The sequence below is a fragment of the Vulpes vulpes genome, unplaced genomic scaffold (assembly GCF_048418805.1).
Source record: "Vulpes vulpes isolate BD-2025 unplaced genomic scaffold, VulVul3 Bu000000824, whole genome shotgun sequence".
NCBI lineage: Eukaryota > Metazoa > Chordata > Mammalia > Carnivora > Canidae > Vulpes > Vulpes vulpes.
In genome coordinates this window covers 69706-90470 of record NW_027325712.1, presented here as the reverse complement: position 1 = coordinate 90470, position 20765 = coordinate 69706, and the positions used below count along the sequence as shown (strand labels likewise).

The 20765-nt window shown below is 37.4% G+C and overlaps 1 long non-coding RNA gene across 1 annotated transcript; it reads left to right on the top strand.

Moving 5' to 3' along the window:
* The first annotated feature begins 859 nt into the window (after positions 1–859).
* Positions 860–20179, top strand: LOC140596694 (uncharacterized). The gene is made up of 4 exons (XR_011998597.1): positions 860–1218; positions 3722–3843; positions 17611–17726; positions 18934–20179. It is a non-coding gene; the product is annotated as an uncharacterized lncRNA (long non-coding RNA).
* Positions 20180–20765: the final 586 nt, after the last annotated feature.

Below are 20765 nucleotides of genomic sequence, written 5' to 3'. Positions count from 1 at the left end.
GCCACAACCAGTCCTATGGTCCCCAACTGACTACAGGAAAGGTCTTAAAAGGAAGAGCATGTGTGGAAAACCTGGAGGTCATCCCTGCACTTTCCTCCTTCAGTAAATTAGTTTTCAAACAAAGGTCTTATGGGGTGCCTGGGTGGCTCAATAGATTGAGTGCCCAGTTTGAGATTTCTGCCCAGGTGTCAAAATCTCAGGGTCGTGAGACCAAACCCCACCTCTGGCTCTGCTCTGAGCATGGAGCCTGCTTGGGATTCTCTCTTCCCCTCTGCCCTGGCCCCCGGCTAGCTCGGGCTCTCTCTCTCTCTCTCTCTCTCTCTCTCTCTCTCTCTCTCTCAAAACAAACAAGCAAACACCAATAGAGTTCTTAGCAGTTGTAAACCTCATACTTGATGTAACCTCTGTTTTATGTGGTTTGGTTTTACCGTATTAAAAAGTCATATTAATATTGCAAATAAAGACACATAGATGAGACCCCTAGGATGTCTTAGGACTCCCAGCTATGCCTTGCCTTAAATGTAGAAGAAGGAAATTTGACCAAGCAGTAAGGGTAAATGTACTGATGGCCAATCTAGATTTGGGTATCCCTTGAATGTTTGAGTTTAGTCATTTTCAGCCACGCCAGCCACAACTCAACAATAGTAGTCCACACAGTGGCTGGCTTGGGTTTGGGAGGCAGAGGAGCTCATGCTATCCATTTAGTCAGGATCCTTGTGCCAAGTTTTCCCGTGAACAGCTAGTGAGGGCCACTGAGTGCAATCTACCTCCACAGATTATAAAGAAAGTCTAGAAGGAAGCTAATGCAATGTTCTGACGTCTATTTTTATCCTGGAAAGAACTGTTTGTCTCTCAGTTCTGCTCTGAGTCCATTTTGCCAAACTGAGCTTTATTACTTTGCAGCGAGAGAAGTGAGGTCTCCCAAAAAGTCGAAAGAAAGCAATGAAATAGACACTCTACATTGTCCTTCCAGATCCTGTGGGATGAAGGGTAGACGTGAGTTAGCAACATAATTTAGTTTGTCTCCTTTTTGCAAAAGTGTTTATTTACCCGAAAGATTCCTGCATCCAATTCTAAAGCATGCCAGCTGCCTAAAAGAGAGGCTCAGAGAGGCAGAAAGCTTTGGTCATCGGGACCTGTATTGAGGGATTACTCCCCAGGAGAAGTGAAAAGAGGATTCTAGAAGAGATTGATCAGCGTTTCAGCAGAGGAACCAAAGTAAGTGAACTGTATCTTAACATGTCATTTTAATGAGGCATGAAAGTGACTGCAAGAGTAATGTGTGAACAGGGCATTTTGCCCCCCTAAATGCATTCTATTTTTGTTTACCTTATAATGAAAACACCACAGGGTCAGGGTGGGCTGTCACAAGCAGAATGTTGAGTCATGAGCACACCCTACTGGTTTGGTACGAGACAACGATAACAGACCATAGAAACTCTCAAAGATTTTTTTGACTTTTTTTAAAACTGTGAACATAACAAAGCATAATATTCTGTAATTTTAATGTCATACTAATTAATATGTACGATATGTACATCTTCATACAGATTAATATATATAATACATTTATTTCAAGAGAATCAAATCTTTTCTGAGGCTTCGGATGACTTCATATGCTTCCCTTCCCTCTTTCTCTATTTTTAGCATTCTTTTAACACTTTCAGCTCTCATTTAGTTTTGGCAGACTCTGGATGCACCCCTAGGAGGACCCTTTTGAAGTGAGTCGGTCTGATCCCGGATCCGCAGAGCCACCTGCAGATGTCACACTGAAACAGTGCTCCTGACACACCACCTGTTTTTCCTTGTTCTCCTTCAATTTCTGCTTTCATCAAGCAAATTCTTCAAACAGCTGGGTGGTGCCAACACATGGAGCCCCCTGGGGAGTACATTTTTTTTTCCACACTGGAAAACCAAACTTAATTGCTCAGTCACATTTGGAGTACTTTTTCCACTCCGCGGATACTTTACTCACGTTAGCTGTATTTGAATTAGAAAATCGCAACGTTTTCAGCCACACAAGAGGAACACAAATTAATCTAAGCATGAATTTTAGGGAAAGATCAATAGGTAGCCATAAGTATGTGGCTAAAAGAATGTGTCACGTGATCATTTCCAACTACTGTCTTCCTGACCAAAGACAGTTATTTAGAAAGAGATGCTGGGTGGATCACAGTGATGAACTAAGAGTTTGGGATTTATTCTTTTGCTTTGTTTTGTTTTGTTTTTCACCTAGTACTAGTGATCAAGCCTCCCTGGCTATTTTTATATCATGATTTTACTGCATCTCCATAGCAGTGCACTGAAATTTTATTATTACTATATTCTCAGGCTCCAGACATTAAGGGATGAGGAGCAAGTAACAAAATTCCTATAAGTAAACACAGGCAAAGAAAAACAAAATTATCATTCTACTTTCGTGTAACCCAATCTTTTGTTTTAGAGATCAGAAAACTATATGCATACCATGGTACAAAAGGAATTTCTTCCCAACTTTTATATTGTTCAGGCATAAAAAAAAAAAAGTTAGGACCAAATATTAAGCCTCTTCTAGGATAATAAAATAAAACTCAAAAAAATCTTGTGCAGGCACAAAATATAATTAATATTTGGCAATATTTGCCCTCCATATGTTTTTGGCTCACAGCTCACTCCGACCCAAAGAACTTCCCATCACATTATTCATTTTACAATAGCAACATTCCTTAATTTGAGGTTTACTCTTTCAAAACTTGGACTTACACTATGGTGTTAAAATTAAAATCTGCTAGACAATTGTATAAAAATGGCAAAGTAAATTCCGTGAGTCCAAGTGCTGTAGCTATATATTTCTGTTACCTCTCTGAAACCCAATATGCATTCTGCTAACATATAAATCTAACAAAACACAGTTTTGATTATATCCCTCAAGATCCTTTAATGGCTACAAAATTAAGTTTTAAAATCTTATCCTAACATGCCAGTCCTCTTCAGTCAACTTCTCCATCTCGGGCCCTTACAACCCCTGTTTGGACACCCCTATATTCCAGCCTAATTGAATTATTTTGTTTCTTTGACCATATCATATGCCTTTTTCAGTGTGACTCTGCTGGCATCCAAACACTACCACTGATCAAGTCAAATTTCCTTCAAATCACATTCAGTAACAGTGATGATAACAACGATGATAAGAGAAGCAACCAGCACTGGTGAGGGCTCATTGTGTGCCAAGCATTGAACGAAGCACTCCACGCACGTCGTATGAACTAAGCACTTTTCACGCGTGAGAGTTCATTCATTCCTCTTGGCAAGCCTAGGTGGTCGATCCTGCTGTTAAGGAGAAACTAAGATACCGTAATATGCAACTTGTCCAGGGTCCCGTAGCTTGTATGAAGAAGAACCCAGAAGGAAAATGACTTCTCCCTCATGAGCATTTCTTGATTTCTCAAATGCTGTAAACCAACTTCATCCAGATTCGTCAGGCAGAACTTGAAGGTTGTTTTGTAGAAATTGTAGTCATCAATCATTTTTAGCCAATGGGTAAGAAGCCAGTCATAGTTCTGTCCTGGAAACCCAATGAAGTCTAGTTCTCTGTCCTCTTAGAGATCCAGCTCCCTCCAAGCAGGGAAGCTTCCCTTTAACCAGAACAAGATTCCAGAAGTAAAATTGCTTTCCTTAACACCACCTGAATTTTTCTGTGTTGCTGTTTAGATACATTGACTTTTTTTTTTTTTTAATTTAGCTGGAATAGCAGTTCCTAGAACGTGATTCCCTAGGAGAATCTGCAAGATCAAAACTATTCTGTAATAATAGTCTGCCTTTTATCAGTGTTTCAACATTTACACCGATGGTACCAAAGCAGTGGTGAGTAAAACTGTTGGAGCCTTAGCACAAATCAAAGCAGTGGCACGAAACTACACCAGAATCTTGTGTTCTTCCAGCAGTTGCCCCAGAGCCTGTGTTCTTGACGCCAGTGCATTCACAGGGGATAAAGTTCCATTTAAGAATGTCCTTGAGAAAGCATAACATTTATTGATTTTATTAAACCTAGACCCTGAGAACATGTCTTTTGAACATTCTGTGGGCAAAATGGAAAATTTCTATTAGTTACATACCAAAGTACAATGGCTGACTCAAGGTAAAACACTTGGGTGATCAAATTACAACCAAACTAGTTTTTTTGTTTTGTTTTGTTTTGTTTTGTTTTGTTTTGTTTTGTTTTAATGGAACACTATTTTTACTTGAAAGAGGAACTAAAAGACAAAATATGGTTATTCAACCTTGAGTATTTGGCAGGCATGTTCCCCAAACTGAATGAAGTGAGCCTGCTCCTTCAAAGAAAGCAATTGACAATATTTGTTGTCAGTGATAAAATTGGATTTTCAAGCAAAACTTAAAATTTTAAGACTTTGATTTCTTTACCATATTGGCAGTTTCCCAATATTTACAAGCTTTCTCATAATATTAGTGTTATGTTAATGACTGTGCTTTTTCTTTTTATTGTAAAATAAAGTGAGTTAACATTTGTAAGATCTGCATGAGTCAGTGCACCAGTGTTTCATAGTGACCAATGCACAATGTTACAAAATCATGCATGGATAAAAGATCCATTTGAAGTGCAAGATAGGCCAACAGATTTTAGTGGAACAGAATACAAAATGTTCATGGGTTTCATTTCAGATTCCACATTGCAATGAATCTTCAATAAACTGCCGTTTCTTATGCTGTGATGTAATACCAAAAATATACAACCAAATTATCTGCAAAAATGTTAAACTACTTATTTTTTCAGCTTCATAAGTCAGATGAGTTATGAAATCAGGATTTCTTTGTATACTTCCACCAAAACGATATATTTCATAGACCAAAGCAGACACATGTGAGAATCGTGGCCTCTTCTAATAATCCAGACATCTGACTAAAGAGATTTTTCAAAAATGTAAAACAATGTTAAGCTTCCCAGTCTTTTTAAGAATGAAGTTATTTTTCACAAATGTTATGTATAACGAAATATTTTATCACCACTTTAAAATTGATCAATAAATATTTTAATTTTTTTTACTTTCAAATTCATAATATACATTCTTACAGGATTTTCAATAAATTTTAAGAGGCACATGGATTCTGAGACTAAGGTCTGAGCCAGGTTGTCATCTTTCCTTAGAGACTACACCTTGCTGGATTCTTATACACTATTCTCCAAAGGATGAATATGCATAGGAAACACACTAATCCACTATCTTTTGTGTGTGTGTAAGATTTATTTATTTATTCATGAGAGACACACACAGAGAGAGAGAGAGAGAGAGAGAGAGAGAGAGAGGCGGAGACAGGCAGAGTGAGAACCAGGCTCCTCGTAGGAAGCCCAATGAGGGACTTGATCCTGTATCCTGGGATCACGCCCTGAGCCAAAGGCAGACGCTCAACTGCTGAGCCACCCAGGCGTCCCCACTAATCCACGTATCTTGAGTATATTTAATTTTACCAGTGAGCACCCAATTTAACAATCACTGTTGTAATTAGAAAATATCAAATTTGCAAATTAAAATCATTTCTGACATTCACTATGTGATTAAAAAAGCCTCATGTGCTGACCAAGAGGGAGACATGAGCATACAAAGTAACTGGAACATGGACTTTCTCAGCAGAATTCCAGCTGACGACACCTGGAGTTTGAATTCCCTATTAGAATTCAGAATTCAGCAACTGAGTTTTAACTTAATCATAATAAGAATCAGGTAATACAATACCATCTATGCTGAAGTATTTAAAGTAAAACTATAGACATTTTAATGCCCAACCAGATGCCACTTGTCATTGAATCTTCTAGTTCTTTTTATGTGTCTCTTTCAGGATACGTAGTTATAAAACCTCCCAATTCTTAGTTAGAAGCTTTGTGTGCATTTATTCTATTCCCTAGTCTCTTCACAAATTCTGACATATTACCTATCCCACGACTGCAAACTATAATTAGGTAAACCAGATACGAAGAAGCAAGAGAAAATTAACTATGAGTGCTTGCTAGCAGGAAGCTGGGCAGATGGAACATGTAATTTCAGGAATACACAGAGATCAACAGTAAATAGTAAAGAAGAAATGAATATTCCAATGATAGATGAAATACAGCAACAAGTATCCAGGAGCAGATATACTTAGCCACATATACGTAGGATAACAAACATTCAAAGATAGTCTACGTAAAGACCTTGTAACTCAGCAGGAACAGGAACTCGGGGGTAGGACTGGAGTCCTGAGAGTGAAATAAAATAGAAAGTGGAGTTCATAATCTTAGACACATTTGACCATTAATGAGTTATGAGTTTAAAGACTCAGGAATAGGGGAACAAGACAATATTCCAGTTACCAGTCTATCAGGATACATAATTAATAAATATATAATTTTTATTTTGGTTAAGAGATGAATTTAAACATACCGGAAATTTCACTCTTACTATATGAGCCTGCAAATAAAGTAGCAATGACTTTGATATAATGTGGATAAATAGAATCAGTAACAGGGAAGGACAGCTTCAGAACTGTAACTCTTAAAAGCATTTGGGAGAAAATAATTCAAACCCAAGCACAATTTCGGAGTTGAAAAGAAAAAAAAAAAAAAGGCTGGATTTTAATCCTCGCTTGACCATCTTCTAAAAATATAATATTAAAAAAAGGGGATAGCAATTTCTCTCAAACTCATTTTTAACATGGAAGATAATATCTTTGCATTAGTTTAGTTTGGAGTATTGGATATTATGTGTATAAAAAGCATAGTACAAATAAAGTATGTTAGTTGTTTATTAATTTTAACAATAAAGGTCATTGATTTTGATAGCAACAGGATTTTAAAAACTAGCTATTATTGTCATTTCCAAGAAGAAAATATATTTCCATGTGCCATGGCAGCAAGAAACAAATATATAAAAAAAATCATTAAACGTTACATTGTTAAAAGTGTATTTTAAATGGAAAGAGAAAGTGCTAATGGTAGTGCAAAAAAAATTGTTATGTTTCTCATAACAAATATGCTCAGGGGTTTTATTAGCATGCAACAAAGGCTTCAAAGAATTTGGAAATGTTGAGCAACCAAAATTCAGAAATATGGATAAATTTCTGAATAGAAGTACAGGCAAAGAAAAAATTATTTAAAAGTTTATTTAAAAGTCTACAAAATTAAGTCTGAAAAAGATACAAAGTGTAAGATAGATGAATTTTATTTCCTTAGATTTTCCACATGACGAATTTATACTAATCTATCGATGAATTAAAAATTAAATAATTTCCAATGTCTCCTGTACTTTAACTTGGAATAATACATAAATCTTTGAATAAATCTGATTTATTTCTCTACAAGATAAAGTCATTAAAAATTTTTTTTAAATAATGCTGTCCTGAAATTCAAAGAACTTTGAGGTATGTTATGAGACTACTTATAAATATTTTAATCCCTATTGTACTACAGTATCTTGACAGAGGTATTTCATATTGTCCTAGTTCTTCTCCCCTCCCTCAAAAATGATTATCACATAGATGACAGAAATAAAAACACCTAACCTGTGAGGATGACCACATGATTACCTAATCTGAATTGAAGAAGAGAAATTCTTCATGGTAAGTTGAAATGCTCTAAGCCAGCTGTCTTCAAACTTTGGAATGCATACACCCAGGTATACGTTAAGTCTTCCCGTGGGGTATCAAGACATGAACTTCCAAATTCTCAACTTCCATGTGCTTAAATTACCACACGCACGTACACTGTCTTAAATTGATCCTCCTGAGAATACACTTTTAATTGAGCTTCAAGACCTTCTGTCCAATCTCTCTCTCAAGATGGTACTTGCTCATCTCGGAGTTACTGCAGTCCATTTTCTGGGGTGTAAAAACTTCTGGGAAGCCAAACAGAGGTATAAAAATATTATTATTGGTGTTGAGAAAGGAAATGATTAATGACTGGTAATAAATCTTTTCATAAGTCAGGTAGTTTACAATTCTTTGTTTTGAACAAAATTAAGGCAAGACCCAACTGGTAGTGATCTATTATCAAGATGGTTTCTAATAATCTGTGATTTGGAATGATAACTAGGAAGGACTGCAAAGAATTATGCCAAATTCTAATAATAAAACTTCTTCTGTTTCTACCTGCTTATCTACGTGATAAGGTTTCTGAACATGTACATCTAAGCTAACAAAAAAGATATAATTAGAATTCTATTTGAACACTGTCTAAATCCAGCAACAAGGAATATTTAGATACATAAATTAACATTTAAAAGTTCCACCCAGTAAAAGACTTATAAAGAGATGCACTACCAAATTTCTGAATTGTATATTTAAATACTATCTTTCAAAAATTTAGTATATATAAAAAGTTATCAATGTCATAAAAATAAAACTATAGTGAAGATCCAATTCAGAAAAAAAATCATTTATCAGAGATTTACAACCACAGGAAAGTCTAAAATTGTATATTCTAATTATGCGTAATGTACATGTGTTCTTTTTACATGGAAGTATAAGATGATCAGCAAAAGGCATTCAAACATAAATATATTTTCTATATTTTTAAAATACATAATGGTTCATAGCAAATCGCTATGGTATTTAAATTCCAGGAGATGCAATTCAAAAAATGAAGTAGCAGTTTCAATTTAGTTATGCTCATTTACCATATGATGGAAGTTTTTTTTTTAAGTTTCAATATTTATGTTTATAATGAAAACTTTAAAATGGTCAGTTAAATATGAAGTTATCCATAGTTTCACAAAATCCCTTAAGAGGTCCGTGAATAAAAGTTTGAAGTAGAGCGCTCTAGTCTAAATCACAGATACCAGAAGATATTCGAGACTGATACTAAAACCTCACATTGATCACTACAAACAAGGAGGAAAATAGTTGCTTTTTTATTTTGTTTTTTGCTTTTTGTTTTTTGTTTTTCAGTTCAGTGACAATGTCTGGTCTCTGTCACCTCACCACAAAAGATTTATGATTTTGAATGAATAATCAGCAGTGACCATAATTTGTTTTTAGAAAAATTCTCTTTGAAATTTACCTTGATCTTGATAAATTACTGCAGGTTGATCTATATGGGAAAAACTGGCACCAAAAGCTGCAACTGCTTTGAGAGGGGCTTTATGTGATTATTAGATTTCAAAGCCATGGAGCTGTTGCTAATCTTCAAGAGCTCTAAACACGATTGTTTGTGAACACCTCCTTCTTCCTCTAATCTTTCCTCTCTCCCATGTTCTCCAATGCCATCTAAAATACCCATTGACTTCCTTTGAATCAGAAGTTTTAGCAATCTGAATGCCATGTATTTCAAATAATTCATCTAACAGTGTGAAGCATTGGGTAGTACAACTGCTGAGCACCCAGGCATAGTAAAGCGTATCTCCTCTAAGCACTTAAAAATCAGACTGACTATAAAAGTCACATCAAGTGTTCAATAAATTTTTCCATAGCATTTGACTATTTCAGGAGCGCAGTAAGAAGTATAATACTTTCCTTTTCAGAGCACTGACATTTATTACTTTGTACAAATTGAGTATCTGAAACCCAGAAAACCACTGCAGATACAGTAGAAAAAAAAAGTCAATCGCTTTTCTGATTGCTTTAATAAAAGTTATAGTGATTCTTTATATTTAACATCTGTACAACCAAAAAGTGTGTGTGTGTGTGTGTGTGTGTGTGTGTGTGTGTAAATGGGACCTCCAGCTGCTCTTAGATTGAAGGAATCTCCATGGCATCAGCAGACAGGAATGATATTTCATTCACCCGTTGGCCATGGTAAAGGAATCAACAAGATCCACATGGTTGTTCTGGGTGTTAAAGTGTGTCTGCTTTGTAATCGTTGTCTGAGACCCAAGCTCTTGCTTTATAGTGCTTAAATAATTGATTTCACCCAGCCTTCAGTCAGAGTTAGAAAACCCCAAATATTTTCCCATTAATCCTTAGAGTCGGGCACTGCTTAGTTTCAAATTCATGGATTCATGGGAAATCATAGAGTTTACAAAGAAATTCATTTTGGCTGGGAACAAAAATAAAAGCTTCATGTGGATGATTTCTTAATGTGTTGAACCAGAGCTACAGGTCGATGTGGCAAAACAAGAATATTATTAAACTCACGAAAGATGTGAGTTTGCTGGTCTATTGCTGTGTAGGTTATTTCGTGTGTAAGTCATTGTTATTTTTTTAAATAAGTAAATTTACCAAAAAGAAGAGAGATCTAATAAAAACACAGGAAATTAGCCACATGCTATAAAACATTAGATAACTGGCCCTTCAGATCAGTAACCCCCTGATGAAGAACTCAAAGGTGAAAAAACATTCTGAATGTTGGAGCCACCAAAAGAAGTAAATTTAATGGGAATATATTCCTGGAAGGAAAGCATTCAGAGTGTTCTGTCGACTGCTCTAACCTATGAAATTCTAATTTTATTCACTGTTGGAATTAAAGGTAGATATATGTTTATTCACAACAGAAATACAAACTTAACTTTCATTGTATTTGAGTATTTGACGTTCTGAAAGAATTTGAAGCAGGTCACAAACTAAAGCACGGTATGAGATAAATCACTTAAAGATAAATATAACACAGTTTTTTGAAGAAAACTGGAATAACTGCTCTAAGACATCTGAGTTGAGTAGATTACCATACTAAGGCAATAAATTTGGCTGTAAGGCTTTTGACTGCAAACCAAAGGATGGGAAACCTACTGTGTTGCATTGTTTCCACATTTTGCCATTAGAGAGTATAAAAACTCACCTAATGACACTATTTCTCCTAGAATGAAAATTGTGTGTATATACTGTAGCCAGCCATATGGATGTTGTGTACTTGTAGACACGTGCAATAGGCACAAAGGTGGTGATAGATGCGTCAAGATGTCAGACGCATCAAGCTCTATAGGATACAGCATGGATAGTAATTTAGTTCCAATCATTATTAAACTATATATTAATGCTTACAGGAAGCATAAGCCCATCAACATAACATCCTGTAGAACAAAGAATTTTCTGAATTTTTAAAAGAGAATCTAGGACACCTGGGTGGTTCAGTCAGTTAATTGTCCAACTGTTGATTTCCACTCAGCTCATGATCTCAGGGTTGTGAGATTGAGCCCCAACATGAGCTCTGGACAGAGCACTGGACAGAGAGTTTGCTTGAGATTCTCTCTCTCTCTCTCTCTTTCTCTTTCTGCACCCCCTCACACTCTGGCACACACTCTCTCTCTCCCTCTCTAACATAAAATAAAATAAAATAAAATAAAATAAAATAAAATAAAATAAAATAAAATAGTAAAGTAAAATAAAATAAAATAAAGTAAAATAAAATAGATTGCTATGCTGCTGAATTTAGTACAAAGTGGGTAGGGAAGAAATGATTCACTTTTCTAAAATTGGCTTGGAAATTTTGACAAGTACGTTTTAATTTTAGTGTTTCTCCTTAAGATCATTCCACAACTATGTGGAAACCTGTCATGACAGATTTTAGAAAAAGGTATTTTTTTTTATTCCGGTATAATTAACATACAATATGCTATTAATCTCATGTATACAATATAGTGATTCCATACAATATAGCGTTCTATACAACACTCGGTGCTCATCACAAGTGCTCTCCTCAATCCCTATCACCTATTTCACCCATCCCCCTTCTGGCATCCACCAGTTTGTTCTCTATAGTTAAGAGTCTGGTTTTTCAGTTTGTCTCTTTTTTCTCCTTTTTTAAAAAAAAAAGATTTTTAATGCTATAATCTGTGGTCATAGCTCTGATCTGTTAAATCTTATACATAAAACTGTGAGGTGATAAGCTTTAGTACCCACATTATCAGGTTTATGTATGTATATAAAAAAATTAGAAAGATCATCATATAGCCTATTAAAACGCTTCTTCGTCGACCCCAGGGTAGCTCCTTGCAGAATGAGCAGAGGTGATCTCTTTCCCCTTTGTACACACGCCTGAGCAGAGACCTGATGGAAGAGTTATTCTCACAGGGATTCCAAATGATAAATCTTTGTGTCACTTTATGGTGTAAATTATATGATTGGTTCAATGCCTTGCCTTTTTATAATTTTTTCCTTAACTTAGCAAGAAAAAGATCACTATCTGTTTTTAAGTTAATGGAATTTTTGCATGGGAAGATTTATGTAATGGAAGATAAGAAGAAATATGTGGGGTTTTTTTAGCAATACTTGGTGAGAAAAGACAGAAATCAATTACTTTATTAAAAAAAAAAACAGTTTCCATGTTGCAAAGAAACATACATTGTAAGCCGATGGAACAGCATGTCCATTGATTTTCCCGGGGTGATGATTGATTCCAAGAAGGAGACCCTTTTGGAGGTACAGCCTCTGTACAGGACTCAAGAGCACAGGTCGCGTCTCTAAAAGACCTACCCATTTATATCTTTCTCAGTCTTCTGGCAGCCGCACTACAACTGTGTAATAATGGCTTCAACAACATAATCCTTTAAAGAAAATGAGGGCACTTGAGATTTCCTGAGATCTAAATAAAAAAAAAAAAGAAAAAGAAAAGAAAATCTGGCACACAATACCACACCTTTAAGCTCAAAAAAAAAAAAAAAAACCAACCAAACAAACAAAAAACTAACAACCTACAACAACAAAAACCTTTATCACAGTTTTTTTAAATCAGAATTTTTACTTTTTTTTAGTGGGCTCCACACCCAGCACGGATCCCAACGGGGGGCTTGATTTCGCAACCCTGAGATCAAGACCTGAGCTAACATCAAGAGTCAGACACTCAACCAGCCACCCAGGTGCCCCAGAATTTTTACTTTTTTTAAAAAGAAAGTACAGATTATCACTTTGCCTCAAGTGTTTGGCAGAGATACAGAATCACTGAATCATTTATTCAAACACTATTTCTTGAGCACTCCCTTAGCAGCATGCCAGGCACCAGGAGGACACTTGGAAGATAGGATGGAACAAAACAAATTATCTTCACGGGGCTTATTCTCTAGGGATAGGACAAACAATAAACAGCTATGCATGATGTTAGATTATGAGCAGTGCTAGCAGAAAGGATAAAGCAGTAAAGGAGGATGAGATGTACTGGGAGTTGTGTGAAGGTTGCAATTTTCCATGGGTGGATGGAGGAAGGCAGCCCTGAGAAGGCATCTAGGGAGTCAAGAGGGAACCTGCTGGTGTATTCCAAGACCATCATAGAAGCCAATGTAGAAACGAATGGTGACAGAAAGATTCAGATTCTTTTAATTTTCTGAGACATTAAATTTTATTTAGGGGCACCTGGGTGGCTCAGTCGGTTAAGTGACGGACTGGATTTTGGCTCAGGTCATGATCCCAGGGTCCTGGGACCCAGCCCTACTTGGGGCTCCATGCTTAGTGGGGAGTCTGCTTGAGACTCTAACTCTCCCTCTCCCCACCCTTCCCCCTGCTTGTGCGCACTCTCTCTCTCTTCCTCCCTCTCTCAACTCAATAAAGAAATCTGTAAAAAATTTTTTTTTATTTAAAAGTAGAGGAAAATAAACTTGATTTTTGCTGGTGAAGTGGCTATATTTTTAGTGGCAGGAAATGCTATGTCTCTGAAAGCGGTTCTCTCATCTGGAAAGCTGGAACAGAGGTAGCTATTACCTCACGTGTCGTTCTTCTCTCTTACACCTCAATAGTTTTTTAGGAAGAACAGATGGGGAATTGGTAGGTTTCGATACTCAGAGTGATTTTTGCTCTATAAAAAAGACCATTGTCAGAAATTGCAAAAACCAATGTAAAAAACAGGAAAACATATTCAATTGATTAAATCTGCAAATATGGAGATAGATTTGACTTCTACTACTAGGAATAAATGTGCTACAGTCCCTTCTTGGCAGTGTGAACCCATTTCATGAGCAGAATGTCAAGCAACTTTTCATAATAAAGTACACAATCCAAAGATCCTTTCTTCCTAAATGCACAAACTCTTCCAACCCCGTGATGTTGGTCATCAGCGTATTGTAACAAAGAAGCATTTATTTATTTTCCTCACTCCTCCATCCCTCCCTACCTGCAAAGAACAGGCCAGCCTGCAAACTTATTCCTTATAAATGCACAGGATATTTTGTTAAGCAATACCCAGAAAAGCCAAATGAAAAAAAGGAAAATCAGTAAATTTAACAATAAACAATGAGCATTAAACCACATGGCAAAAGGAGACAGGAGTATGCAGAAAATGCACATGGAAAGAGAAGCTACCTCATCACTGGATGAAATGATCTCATCTAGACACTTTTTCACAACAAATTTGGAGTTCTGAGCCCAAAAACAAACCTCATAAATAGTAAGTGTTGCAAAATGTAAGATGACGGGACCAAAGGAATCTTCCCATTTTTACTGAAGTACCATTTACACATAGACGGTCTATACTTTCTTTTTCATACAGCTTATTTTCTTTCCCTCTTCATGAAGGAGCATGTACTTGTGGTGGCTTTTAATCTTAGGGAAAGCAATCAATGTACAGGGATCTCTGTTCTAAACTAAGATTATTTTGCCAGATGTTAAGCAGCTCTCACTGACTTTTTTTTAATTCAACCATGAACATATCATTTTGCACCTAATTTAACAGGGCTCTAAAGGAATCAGAATCTCCTATCTCCAAATATAAACATATTTTAATTGCAGTTCTTGGAGATGCTTCGGTTTCCATGCTGGGTACCTGCAACCCAATGCTTTCAAGTTAAGCTTGCCATTTCCAAATTTGTTCATAAAAGAAAAACTGGATGGTTAAAATCACCTTGCAGGTGTTTCATTATTCCACACCACATCCAATAAGAAGACCGTCTAAATTTCAGATAAATTCCACTCAGAGTAACCAAATCATAAATATATTTTCATTATTTTGCTATTCAGTGACTCAGATATGCTATTATTCAACTTATTTTAAGGACTTTCCAAGTGTATTGTTTTTCTGAACTGTTTAAGTGGTTCTAAAATATTTTCTCCGAGCTGAGACCTGTAATTAAGGACTTAATTTAAGAAAATTTGTTGTGTTATATCTACTTATGTTGAATGTGGTTTATAACTAATTTTGGATTCATTGGAGATTTGCATATCAAAAAATAGTGAATTGAAAGAAATATTAGCTGTATTTAAAATATCTGAATGATATTCTTTTTCTTAAGATTTTATTTATTTATTCATGAGAGACACAGAAAGAGAGACAGAGCCACAGGCAGAGGGAGAAGCAGGTTCCCTGTAGGGAGCCTGATGCGGGACTCGATCTCAGGACCCCAGGATCACAACCTGAGCTGAAGGCAGATGCTCAACCGCTGAGCCACCCAGGTGCCCCTGAATGATATTCTTAATACAAAATCATCTTCTATGCTCCTCTCATTGGTGCTCGTTTTTACCGCATACAATTTCCAATCTGAGTTCTGAGATGGGGCTGGGGCTGGGATTTCGGCCTTCTTATAAGCTAGCACAGCAGCCTGTCCGTGTTTCATGGACGCATTTCATGGACACTGACCGATGACCCAAGTCTCCTGGGTCAGAGACAAGGGAGCAGCAGAGCAAGGAGCTTGGGCATTAGGTTTGCAGTGATTCCTCACATCCACCGGGTCCCACGGTGCACACAGAGAGCCCGGTCTTAGGCTCGGTGGGTTTGCATCCCAGCTGATCAACACGGCCTGGGAGATGGAGCACAAAGCAAGCCTGCTCCTTGTCCCTGAAGGACGAGCCTCGCCCCAGGAAATGGGCCACGTGGAGAGTGGTCAGGGCCTCTCATCCTCGGCAAACTCAAGCAGGTGGTACCCACAGGATGCTCGGCACCCTTGGGGGTGCCTCTACCAACTGATATTTGAGTGAAGTTTGATTCAAAAAATCCTGATTGAGATCGATTTCTATTCAATTGAAGAAAATCTATTCCTATTCTTTCTGTCTGTCTGTCTCTCTCTCACATGCACGTACCTCTTACACTGACTTAAAATCAGCTGAAACCTAAAGCTTAAGGAATAAACCCCACACAGCCTACCTGTTCCAAGTCAATCAGACGACATCAGCGACAGAAGCAAAGGTGGTATTTTGTGTGTGTTCAATTCTTTGCTCAGAAACAGAATGCTACATGGATTGAGCAATTTTGGAACGTTGCCCCCTGTCCTTTTGGACTGAACTGAGGGCACCTCCTTCTCCATGGGACACCAAAATACAAAAGCTACAAATCTCCAGCGTTATGATGATAAACCATATTTAAAATGGTGAAAGCTGAAAGGGAGGCCGAGCATGAGAGCCTCCTAACTCTGGGAAAAGAACTAGGGGTGGTAGAAAGGGAGGTGGGCAGGGGGTGGGGGTGACTGGGTGACGGGCACTGAGGGGGGCACTTGATGGGATGAGCACTGGGTGTTATGCTATATGTTGGCAAATTGAACACCAATAAAAAATAAATTTATAAAAAGTAAAAAATAAAAAATAAAATGGTGAAAGCTGCTAGCACTTTAAACAAAATATTGCTTGTCTGTCTGTCTGGACAGTCTGTCCAGACTAATCTGGCAATATTTTTACAAATTAAAAATAAAGTCCTATATTACTTTACCTCAGTCTATAGAGGTAAAAGTGTTCACACTTATCTGATGATAAAATGCACATGTTTTTCTGTGACATTTGGGCTAAATACTGTGTGGCTCATGATCTTATATTCCAGCGGGGCCTGTGTGATTCCTGGTTTGTGCTTTAAAGCATCACATGCAAAAGAGAATGGCAGCGACAATAGGAAAGCCTAAGCAAGGAACGACATTCTGTTAAAAAAGAGGTCTTAGGTTCAGTCTATTTACCCACATTTGGAAGGTTTTACAAATATCTCCTTGAAGGACAGTTTGCCTCTTAAGAGAATTAGAAAGATGAGGTTTATAAAGTGCATCAGAAATAATAAAATTATACGTTAAGTGGCAATTTTTAACTTCAATACATGCATAAATGTCTACTGTAGGCTTTAGAGACTGGATAATATATTTAACCAAGCCTAACTGTAGCCAAGCATTTCCAAAAGTTGTAACTGCAGTAACTGTAGAAAAGGTCTGGAAAAGAGCCCAGACAAATGGACCCCTTTAACATTAGCCATCCCAAAATGTCCTTTCAATCTTAAGAGAGTATAGATGGTTTCATTAAAGGGAGAAACAAAATCAGGGTAAAAGAAACTTATCCATGACGTTACTCCAACCAGCACTTCATGCAGATGATTTTAATTTCATTAGACCAAGAAACTGCAGCAATGACACCACCTTTTAGGTAGTTTTGCTAGTTCTTTTGGTTTGCTTACTGAAACTTGCCATCTACGTATCCAGGGAGCATTAATTACACCACTGAGTCTTGAAGCTAGAGCAAAAGAAAAGATTGAAACGAGGTCTCTGTTTCCAGGAGTTCCCATTCCAGTGTTGAAAAAACTTCCAAAAGCCACTAACGACATCAAATGTGGCAGGACACCTGTTAGGTGCAGTTGACCACCACCGTGTGCCTAGGCTCTGAGGACTTGAACTCCCTACTAGCTCTAGGGCCAGCACCTTTGGATAACACACTCACTTGTTCTGAGTTATTCTACTACAATTAAATCAGGTGAGTTGACATTTTCCCTTATTTCCCACACTTGCATACCAGAAAGTCACACCTTTTTTTTTTTTTTTTTAGAAGAATATCGTAAGGACTCAATAATGCCTCCAAAAAACGAAGTCAAAGTCCTTACAGTCCCAAGGGTTTTGGCACAACTTGGATGCTTTGATGTGTGATTCTTAAAAGGAAATAGAGTGGTAAGTGCCTATCATGTAAGCTACCATTTATTGAGTGTAGACACCATGCTAGTCCTTTTACGGGTTTTTTTCCACTTATGCCTTAAAACACTGCTATACGAGAGGCACAACTGGGATTCCTATTTGGAGGTGACACCTACGCTAAGAAGAAATTAGATAATGCCCCCAAATACACATCAGTCCTGAGAGGAGTAGGATTCAGACCAAGGCTTCACTGTCTCTTAGCTGTGTGATTTTGTCACAGTTAACTAAATGGATCTTTTTCTAAATGTGCCAAGTGTTCTTCTTAGGCATGTCTCCTTTTTCAAATTTTATAATTCATAGTCTCTAGAAAACAAAAAAAAGATGTTTCCCTGTGATCTTTAAAAGTGGCAAAAAGGTGTCTTCAGAAAGAATGCTCTTTCCCTCTGCATTAGTTTGCTAAGGATTCCTTAACAAAGTCCCACAAACTCGGTGGCTTGAATAACAGAAACTTCCTATCTCACTGTTCTGGAAGCCAGAAGTCCCAGATCGAAGTGCTGGAGGGGTTGATTCCTTTCAGGCGGAGTGTAAGGGAAAATCTCTTCTGTGCCGTTCTCCCAGCTTCTGGTGGTTCCCTGGCAATTTTAGATGTTCCTTAATCTCTAGATCTCTGTCTTCCTCTTCACAAAGCATTCACCCTGTACACAAGTCTGTGTCCAAATTTCCTCTTTGATAAGGACACAACCATACTGGATTACGGGCCCATCCTACTCTTGTATGACCTCTTCTTTACTAAACACAACCGTAATGACCCTATTTCCAAATATGGTCCTATTCTGGTTGGTCCTTCAAGATACGAATTTGGGGAGGATGCATTTCAATCCATAACACCACCCAAAATAAAGTGTGTTCACAGAAATTAAATGGAATAGGAACAGCTCCCCCTAAAATTTCACAGTGCACTACTCACTACTCATCATGAAACTTCCCTCTGTTTTTTTAAAAAGATTTATTTATCTATTTATTTATTTATTTATTTATTTATTTATTTATTTATGAGAGAGGGAGAAAGAGAGAAAGAGAGAAAGCCAGTGGGGGTTGGGCAGAGACAGAAGGAGACAAGCAGACTCCCTGCTGAGGGCAGAGCCTGAAGGGGATGGATCTCACAACCCTGAGATCAAGGCCTGAGCAGAAACCAAGAGTCGGGTGCTTAACTGACGTGAACTTTTTCTCTGCTTTAATTCAGCAAACCACAGATTGCAAACTCAAAAACATACAGGTGGATAATGATAGGCACGGAGCTGAGGGGTGCAAGTGAGTAGACATGGATTGTACACATGAAACATGTGGCCGGCGGTGAAGCAGGAACACGCGTGTCCCGCCCTCGGAGGGAGCTGCTTCCCAGTGCTAACCAATTGATGCCATAAAGAGAATTCTTCAAGACTTTTTGGGAATTCTTATGTTTATGTGTAATCACCCATACTAAACATAGATTCATACTAATCACCTACTCCACACACACACACACACACACACTCACCACACTGAACCACTATATAAGTTGGCAGATTCCAGTCCATAGTTCTGTAATTCCTGGTCCCATGTGCACATTTTCACCTCAAGGTTCTCCTCAGGCTGCAAGTGCGCTGTATGGAGATACTCCTGGGATCTCTTCTCTCTGCACAGTCTTTCTTGGCAATCTCAGGCCTCAAGATCAGCTCTCAAAATTTAACTTTTAAATGTTCTTTTACCCTGGCTTTTGGCCTGTGGTTCAGTCATACATTTCCAACCACTAGCCAGTTGGAATTCCCAACCTCAAACGAACTAATTATCTTCCACGAAGGATACCATCACTGCCCACATCACTTTCCACATCATGGGAAGCTATGGAAGCTCTGGCTTCCATCTTGTAACTTCTGTATCTAACAAATGATAAATCTGTTCCAGAGCCCCTTTCCAAGAGTTGGGAAGTTAAATAATGCTCACACAGATAATCCTTTATGTGACTTGAATGTAAATTCATCCTACTTTCTAGAGCAGCTAGCAACCCGGAGAGAAAATTAAAATGCCAACCAATCTTCACTGAGTGTTTTTGCAGTATTCCTAAGCAATTCAGTTGGCAGTCCCATGAAATTCTGGGAGCCAATAATGTATTTTGTCCTGTACGCAAAGCTGGTGATTTAAATCTTTAAACATTAAGCCTTTTAATGCTTCCCAAGAAGTTGGCCCCGCTAAACAGCACACACATGCACAGAAATACTAACCAACTAATAAACAAACTGATATTCACTCCCAGGAAAATAGAAAATGTTTTGAAAAAAAAAGATTCTAACATCTATTCTGCGTTCTGCAGCAGAAATGGGTTATGTGGATCTGTTCGTGTGTCCAATGTCCTTGAATGGAAAATTGATTTCTTCCCAATCCCACTAACTATTGAGTAAATACTAAGAGTATTGTTTGAATAGGAATTAAACTATTCTCATTTCAGTGCACTGATGATTCTCCCTTTAACTCTGTGCCATTTCGCCATCCCTGCTAGCAGCACATCGAATTAGCCCTTAGCTGAAATGCTCAAAACATCTCTTAAGCTGACAATATGAGCATTTTTGGTGGTCCTGAGGTTAACTTTGTTCCATAGAAATGATAGGCAGAAACAATCTTTATACTTTTAATTGATATTTATAACAATTACAAAGACTGAAGTTCCCCTGGCGATTTTAAATTTGGTTTATAAATATTATTACATTTTACAAGGATTTTTAACCCTTAATTAATTAAGTACTCTAAGGTATTTCAATATGTCATTTATAAATGAGGTAATTCTTAAGTTCTGTTAAGTGTTTTTTTTTTTTTTTTTAAGTTGTATTTATTTAAGTAATCTCTAGATCCAACATAGGGCTTGATCTCAAGACACTGGGATCAACAGTCACATGCTTTTCCGGCTGAGCCAGCCAGGCACCCCTAAATGCTTTTTTTTAAAAGATGTTATTTATTTATTCATGAGAGACACACAAAGAGAGGCAGAGACACAGGCAGAGGGCGAAGCAGGCTCCATGTGGGGAACCCAACGCAGGATTC